Here is an 8383-nt window from a genome sequence, read left to right as displayed (position 1 = left end):
ATCAACATTGTTTGTCATCCCCCAAATCTACACATGTGCAAAATATTGATTTATTTGAATAAACTACAAAAGGTTAATACGTTAAATGTTTATCCTGAATAAGAGGGTAAAAACTATAAGAGAAACAAAAGGAAAAAAACAAAATTATATAAGCTTACCTTTGATTGGTGGAATTAGGTGTGCCCTGGATTGATGACATGGCAAACATCTATCCATCCATACATCCGTCCGTCCATCCTAGCCCTCCGCTCTCTCTCTCGCGCAACAAACCCCTCTCTCAACCCTAGCGCTTGCAGCCGCCTCCGCTCCCGATCCAGATCCGCCACCCACCTCCCTCTCCCCTCGCCGCCGGTCTGCACCCTCCCCTCCCCTCCCCTCCATTTCCCCCACCTTTGCCGCCCATCCACCACCGCCGACCCTCGCCTTCATCCCCCATATCCACTAGTCCAGGCGAGGCCATGGCGTCCCCCCTCCTCCTCCGCGATTCATTCCCCTCCTCTGCCGCCGCCACCCAACCTCTCTCCCTCTCTCTCCCGCACCACCACCGCCACGGCCGGCGGCGCCACCCAATCTCTCTCCCGCGCCACCGCCGACCGCTTCCCCGTCCGCGACGTCGCCTCGTTCTCCACGCCGATAGGGGAGCCACCCTGCTCCGCGTGCGTGCTTATTCTCGGTCGATGACGCGGCCGTGCCCTTCGACGCCTCTCTTCCTCGTCCGGTGCCGGCCGTACAAGAGACGCCGGACTCCTGCCATCGTCCGTTCGCACCTGACCGCCGCGGAGGTACTCCCGGATCTCGGCCCTCAGATTTCTCTCCCCGCCCCCTTCCCCTTGACAAAGTTCCTCACAATTGATTCGATGCTGCAGTGCAGGGGTTCATTCGTTGTTGCTGCTCCAGGCAGCTCCATCAACCAGTACAAGACCCTGAGGTGCGCTGCTCCAGGCAGAGTCCGGCCTTGCGCTGAAGCTGCTGAACTCCAAGGTCACCGCTTCCTTCTTCAGCCCCCGGGATCCTGAGTGGACCATGTGAGAGCTTTCAGGTAAAAATGGTAGCAAGTATGCTGGCTTGATCGGCAGCGAAAAGGAAGATCATCTCTAAATCGCATGCATTGTGTAGCTCTAAAGCTCCTAAGTTAAATTTGTGCTGGTAGATTTTTCAGACTAAGAATAATTATCAACATTTGCGTAGTGGAAAGCTTGTCTGGAACACAGCCTGACCTATTGCACATAAACAAAAAGGAAATCCTTGGCTAGAACTCACAGTCTCCCATACATTTATGCGCCTCACAAGTCATACAGGAGAACACTTAATAACCATGTTATTGTGTATCAACTAGGATTATCGGAGCCAACTGAGCCCATGATTTAGTGATTAAATAATGGCGTCGTGTAATGTTTTTGTGCGCATGCATTGTGTAGCTCTGAAGCTCCTAAGTTAAATAATGGCGTCGTGTAATGGTTGTGAATTTGTGATAAGCACATTTCATATTCATAATTTGTCACAGAAATATACCATTTGTTATGTTCTGACCATCAACTCTTGCTATGAAATATTGAGTAATTGAATGGAAATCATAAAAAGGGATCATTTACTAGTCTTTGGTCTATTTTGCAGAAATGTGCGCAAAGGCACTATAACCGTCAAGATTCCGTCTAGGTGGCTATCGAGAAGAGTGAAGAAAAGAAGAGAAGGAGGACGGCTAATGTGTACAGTTTGCAGATCAGGGAGGGGGATCAAAATCCCTAGATCGCCTCCATTCCCCATTGGGCCTAGCACTTCTCTCTCTCCCTCACCACTTCTTCTTCCACCTCCGGCCGCCGCCGCGGCCAGGCCGGCGTGGCGGCGCGGAACCGCATCTCCATCCACCACTCCACACCCATCCACCAACGCATCCACCAGCGCCACCATTTCCAGCCACCGCCGCCATCAGCACCAGCACCACCTCGCGCGCCCGACCAGATGAGGGGAGGCACGATTGTCTGGTGCTCCGCGCGAGTGTCTCGTCCGTGCTGCTCGTCACCATGCTGCTGCTCTTCCCTCTCCATCTCTGCTGCTGCTCTTCCTTGCGCCCCCGTGCTGCTGCCTCTCCTTCGCTCCGCTGCTTGTTGCTTCTCCTTTGATCCCTTTGCTGCTGCTCTTCTTCTCCCACGTCCCCTGCTGCACCTCCACTCCTTCTCTCTACTGCTGCTCCTCCCCTCGTCCCTACTGCTGCTCCTCCTCCGCTCAAGTTCTCCAACTTGCTTTTGCTGCTTTTCTCTCTCTATCTGATCTCAAATTTCTGTAATCTTGAGAAGTTTATTGTTCAGTACTTTGCAATATTCAGAATTGATATGTGTAGTACCTGAAATATTCAGATTTCATAAGAGCTTGCAACTTGACAATTGTTCAGTTTCATACTCGCAAAATATAGTGCATTTTATTGTTTGTTCTGACTAGTTAATGTCTAGTTGTTTGAATTATATTTAGTATGTGTGATATGCTCTGTGATATAGTAATCTTCTAGCATATGTGTGTGATCCCCTATGTGTTCGTTTCTTGACTGGTGCTTCTTTAATACCACTCATTTTGTTGATCTGTGAGTACTAGAATTATGTCTTCTAACCCCCTGTTTGCATATGTGTGATGTGTGTTCTGTAGTCCTTGTGTTAACTATGTTCATGCGAGAATATTTTTTTGTGTTGTGATATATTTCTGTCCTTGTCATAGTATTGTTTCTACCCTTTGTTTACTTTCTCAAATGAAACAAAATACTAAAATGACAGTGAGTAAAATCTGAACCTCCCTTTGCTATTTTTCATTTTATTTGTGGATTATCTTCGGGAACAACCTTGTTTAGTTTAGGTTTATATTCTTGCAGCCATATTCTGAATTTTGTCACCTAGCTTTAGCCGAGCATAGTCGCCATCGCCTAGTGCCTGTGGGGAACACGACACTTGCAGATTTGGGGGAAATACCCTACTGTACTTACAATCGATCAATTTGTATTGTAAACAGAGGAGTGACTTCATTCTTATCTCACTGACAAACAACAGATAGTGTTCAATGATCAGTTACCACTCAGTTTTTTGGTAATGGGCTGTAGTGCTTTCTGTTCTACTTAGTATGCTGTCACTTAACATCGCAGATTAATCTGCCCTATGTATGTGTTTAATTATATTCATGGTTGCTTTATGTGTTTGTTGATTATGCAGGTTCCCTGGCTAGGCCTCTGGGGTGAGTGCATCATCGGTTCCTGCTGCAGCTGCTCCTGCTGCTTCCAAGGTTTGCTCCTACATGTCCCTTTGAGAGTTTGAGCACTTGAACTGTGGCTTTATTTGCCCCTTGAAGGCTTTAGTGGCTGCAGCATGTGCTATAAATCCAGATTGTACTTTAGTTCCAGATTTCTATGCATGCCACCTTGTTGTGATTAGTTAGGTTAGTTTAGTTCCAGATGTCCGAAATATACTCTACATATTGTTCAGGGTTGATTGCAAATTAGTTCTGGTGCCTCCAGTGGAGTAGAGTGTGGATAGCCAAGAAGCTTTATCTCTTTAAATTCAGTTAATTCCTTACTAAAATTAGGTTGTTGCCTTGATACAGTATTGTACAGTGGCTCTGCCTCTAGAAATTTTATTTGATTATGAGATGATTGGGGTTGCAGGGGTGGTGTTTGGCCAACAGATTGTATTGGAAATATGCTGTTCTTCCTTGCCTGATGTTCTTATTGCCGATAATAGGACCTGTAGATAGCAAATTATTTTCCTAGTGGTTACTTATGCTTATTGCAGGGGTGGTGTTTGACTTTTTTTATACTTGTGTATTCTTGATCAGGGCAGTCCTGTTTCCTAATCTGATCTACTAGAACTGAATTGCTCCCCTGTTTTGCTGTGGTCGTATGCTCTGTGGTCACTGATGCGTGCTGCATACCTGCAGATTAGGACCAAAAATAAACCCTTAGATTTGTTGCCATTCCTTTGATAATAATTCGTTGTGGCCATTAAGTATTTCTTTAGCAGTAATAAACCTGGCTCTTTGATGTTGCAACCCAACAACATCACCCCTTTTTGTCTGTGTAATACACATATTTGCTCTGCCGCTCTTAGTTTTAACTAGTCAAGGCAAGGATGACGCCCACCATCTCTGTTAGACTTATTATCCATGTTGGATTTTTTAATGCTTGCCCACACTCTAAATGTCTGATCATGGCATTCTTTATCGAATAAGGGATTGCCGCCTGTCCCCGACTTGACTGAGTTAGGCTTCGGTTTGCACGTCTCTTTCAGCTTGCGGGATTAGTGTTGCTGCAAGTAATCCACTTTCTTTGTAATGCATGGTGGCGACATTATTTAAGCCATTGTAGAGTTTTTGACAGGGTTGAACATTTGGAAAGATAGATTCATTTAACCTTGCAGTACCAGTGTCTGCAAGCATTGGCTATTGTTAGTAAAATGTTGAGTTGTTCCTTTATATCATTGTCTTATTGCTATCCTTTTTTCAAGGCTGATGCAGTACCTTGTTCTTTTCACTCAAACTTGCCTCTTGTTTGTTAATTTTGCTGTGATGTAATCGTCTGTTATAATTGGGTTATATTAACTCCCCTGTAGTAGAATGGATGGCCGCAGTAGTAGAATAGTACTGTACTTTTCTTCAGGTGAATGTGTTACAGTGATGTTCATTGCATGACCTGCACTTGTACCAATATACCATGCTGGTACCTGTAGGTTAGTGTTGGTGGTGCCTAACATGAGCTTGAATGTGGTAGTTGAAGCAAACTGAAGGTTAATGTGTGTTATTTGCCGTATGCAAGTCTGTTGTTTTATTTGCCCTTTCTAGTATTGTACAAACTGATGCATTCCTGGCATAAACAAATTATTCTATAAGGTAAAAGCAAACATTTCACTATGCAAGTCTGTTGTTTTATTTGCCCTTTATAGTATTGCATGATAGTGTCCAAATTCAGGAAGGGAAAGGTGAGGCTGGAACGTAGTAGTGGGTGGATCTACTTTGCTGTTTACATTAGTGTTGCCATTGCAATTGTTTGGTTCTGGCCTCAGCAGCAGTATACTAATGCTGGTAGCTTTTGTGTTCACTCTTTTACAGGAGAGCCAGGACAAATTTGAAGTGCAAAGCCATGAAGCCAAGTGCAAAGCTGTGATGCATTGTGATACTGTAGAGATTGTGACATTGGAACGGATTTACTGTTATTTGTATTCACTTGCCAGAGATTTGTTTGTTCTGCTTGACTGTAATAGTTTGTAGAGATTGTGACATCGGAATAGATTTAATGTTATTTGACAAATTATGTTTGTTCTATTTTGTTTGAAATAGTGATTTAAAAATGTGTGAAGTGGAAACCTGACAAGTGGGATCCACTTATCAAAATAATCTGAGCAATGTTGAAACATTTGACGTGTGGGACCAATGTATGAGATTATGGCATGTGAGGCCTGGCTGAGTAGTGGAACTAGCCCCAATATATAGTGGGAAAAACTAGAAAATCAATGGACTAAAAAGGCCATGAACCAAAATAAAAAGGCTATAATGTTGGGCTTGGCCTGTGAAGCTAACCAAAATTTCAAAGAAAAAAAATTATAAAATGGCTGAATTGTTGGGCTCGGCCCATGTAAAACGTCAAATTGGACCGGGCTGATTCTTGTCAACGACCTTTTCATTTGGTCGCTATTTTGCCATGCCAGCTTGCCACGTCGGATCCGACGTGGCCCAAAACAGAAGGTCATGGAATCAACGACCTTTTGTTTTGGTCGTGGAATTTCACGACCTTCTCATAGAGAAAGTCGTTAATTTCAGTTTACGACTGCCAGCTTTTGACCATCTGTTTTTGGTCACAAAAAGGTCGCAAATGAAAAACAATGATCTTTCAGTGACCAATAGTGGTGGTCACAAGTTGATATATTTCTTGTAGTGGTTGTTCTCTTTGTCATCGGTATGTTACTTGCCCGAGATTCGGTCATCGATATCTGCTACGTCTTGAGCTTGCGTTAGTTTTCCCCGAAGAGGAAGGGATGATGCAGCAGAGTAGCGTAAGTATTTCCCTCAGTTTTTGAGAACAAGGTATCAATCCAGTAGGAGCCCACGCTCAAGTCCCTCGTACCCGCACAAAGCGATAGCTACTTGCAACCAACGCGATTAGGGGTTGTCAAGCCCTTCACGGTCACTTATGAGAGTGAGATCTGATAGATAGAATATTTTTGGTATTTTTGATATAAAGATGCAAAGTAAAAAGTAAAGGCAAAGTAAATAGCAAAACAATATAAAAGTGATGGAGATTGATATGATGAGAATAGACCCAGGGGCCATAGGTTTCATTAGTGGCTTCTCTCAAGAGCATAAGTATTCTACGGTGGGTGAACAAATTACTGTTGAGCAATTGATAGAATTGTGCATAATTATGAGAATATCTAGGCATGATCATGTATATAGGCATCACGTCCGTGACAAGTAGATCGAAACAATTCTGCATCTACTACTATTACTCCACTCATCGACCGCTATTAAGCATGCATCTAGAGTATTAAGTTAAAAACAGAGTAACACTTTAAGCAAGATGACATGATGTAGAGAGATAAATTCATGCAATATGAAATAAACCCCATCTTGTTATCCTCGATGGCAACGATACAATACGTGCCTTGCTGCCCCTTCTGTCACTGGGTAAGGACACCGCAAGATCGAACCCAAAGCTAAGCACTTCTCCCATGGCAAGAACTACCAATCTAGTTGGCCAAACCAAATGGATAATTCGAAGAGACTTGCAAAGATAACCAATCATGCATAAAAGAATTCAGAGAAGATTCAAATATTATTCATAGATAGACTTGATCATAAACCCACAATTCATCGGTCTCAACAAACACACCGCAAAAAGAAGATTACATCGAATAGATCTCCGCAAGAGAGGGGGAGAACTTTGTATTGAGATTCAAAGAGAGAGAAGAAGTCATCTAACTACTAACTATGGACCCGAAGGTCTGAGGTAAACTACTCACACTTCATCGGAGGGGCTAGGATGATGTAGAAGCCCTCCGTGATGACGACCCTCTTCCGGCGGAGCTCCGAAACAGGCCCCAAGATGGGATCTCGTGGATACAGAAAGTTGCGGCGGTGGAATTAGGTTTTTGGCTCCTGTTCTGATCGTTCGGGGGTACGTGTGTATATATAGGAGGAAGGAGTACGTCGGTGGAGCACCGAGGGGCCCACGAGGCAGGGGTTGCGCCCTAGGGGGGGCGCCCCCACCCTCGTGACCTCCTCTTTCATCCCTTGCAGTAGGGTCCAAGTCTCCTGGATCACGTTCGGTGAGAAAATCACGTTTCCGAAGATTTTATTCCGTTTGGACTCCGTTTGATATTCTGTTTATCCGAAACACTGAAATAGGCAAAAAACAACAATTCTGGGCTGGGCCTCCGGTTAATAGGTTAGTCCCAAAAATAATATAAAAGTGGAAAATAAAGCCCAATATAGTCCAAAACAGTAGATAATATAGCATGAAGCAATAAAAAATTATAGATACGTTGGAGACGTATCAGGCATCCCCAAGCTTAATTCTTGCTCGTCCTCGAGTAGGTAAATGATAAAAAGAGAATTTTTGATGCGGAGTGCTACTTGGCATAATTTCAATGCAAATCTTCTTAATTGTGGTATGAATATTCAGATTAGAAAGAGTCAAGACAAAAGTTATATTGACATAGAAAATAATAATACTTCAAGCATACTAACAAAGCAATTATGTCTTCTCAAAATAACATGGCCAAAAAAAGTTATCCCTACAAAATCATATAGTCTGGCTATGCTCCATCTTCCCCACACAAAGTATTTAAATCATGCACAGTCCCAATAACAAGCCAAGCAATTGTTTCATACTCTAACTTTTTCAAAACTTTTTCAATCTTCACGCAATACATGAGCGTGAATCATGGATATAGCACTATAGGTGGAATAGAATGGTGGTTGTGGAGAAGACAAAAAAAGAGAAGATAGTCTCACATCAACTAGGCGTATCAATGGGCTATGGAGATGCCCATCAATAGATATAAATGTGAGTGAGTAGGGATTGCCATGCAACGGATGCACTAGAGCTATAAATGTATGAAAGCTCAATCAAAAGAAACTAGTGGGTGTGCATCCAACTTGCTTGCTCACTAAGACCTAGGGCAATTTGAGGAAGCCCATCATTGGAATATAAAAGCCGAGTTCTATAACGTAAAATTCCCACTAGTATATGAAAGTGACAACATATGAGACTCTCTATATGAAGAACATGGTGCTACTTTGAAGCACAATATATGAGACTCGCTATATCATGGTGCTACTTTGAAGCACAAGTGTGGAAAAAGGATAGTAGCATTTCCCCTTTTTTATTTATATATATTTTTTGGGCCTTCTTTTT

The 8383-nt window shown here is 43.2% G+C and overlaps 1 long non-coding RNA gene across 1 annotated transcript; it reads left to right on the top strand.

Annotated features, from left to right (window-relative positions):
• Window positions 1-306: 306 nt before the first annotated feature.
• LOC119303688 lies at window positions 307-5361 on the top strand. Its single transcript, XR_005147975.1, has 4 exons — window positions 307-782; window positions 867-1039; window positions 1615-3261; window positions 5080-5361. It is a non-coding gene; the product is annotated as an uncharacterized LOC119303688 (long non-coding RNA).
• The last annotated feature ends 3022 nt before the right edge of the window (window positions 5362-8383 follow it).

The sequence above is a fragment of the Triticum dicoccoides genome, chromosome 5A (genome assembly GCF_002162155.2).
Source record: "Triticum dicoccoides isolate Atlit2015 ecotype Zavitan chromosome 5A, WEW_v2.0, whole genome shotgun sequence".
Classification (NCBI taxonomy): domain Eukaryota; kingdom Viridiplantae; phylum Streptophyta; class Magnoliopsida; order Poales; family Poaceae; genus Triticum; species Triticum dicoccoides.
This window is presented reverse-complemented; position numbering and strand designations above follow the sequence as displayed.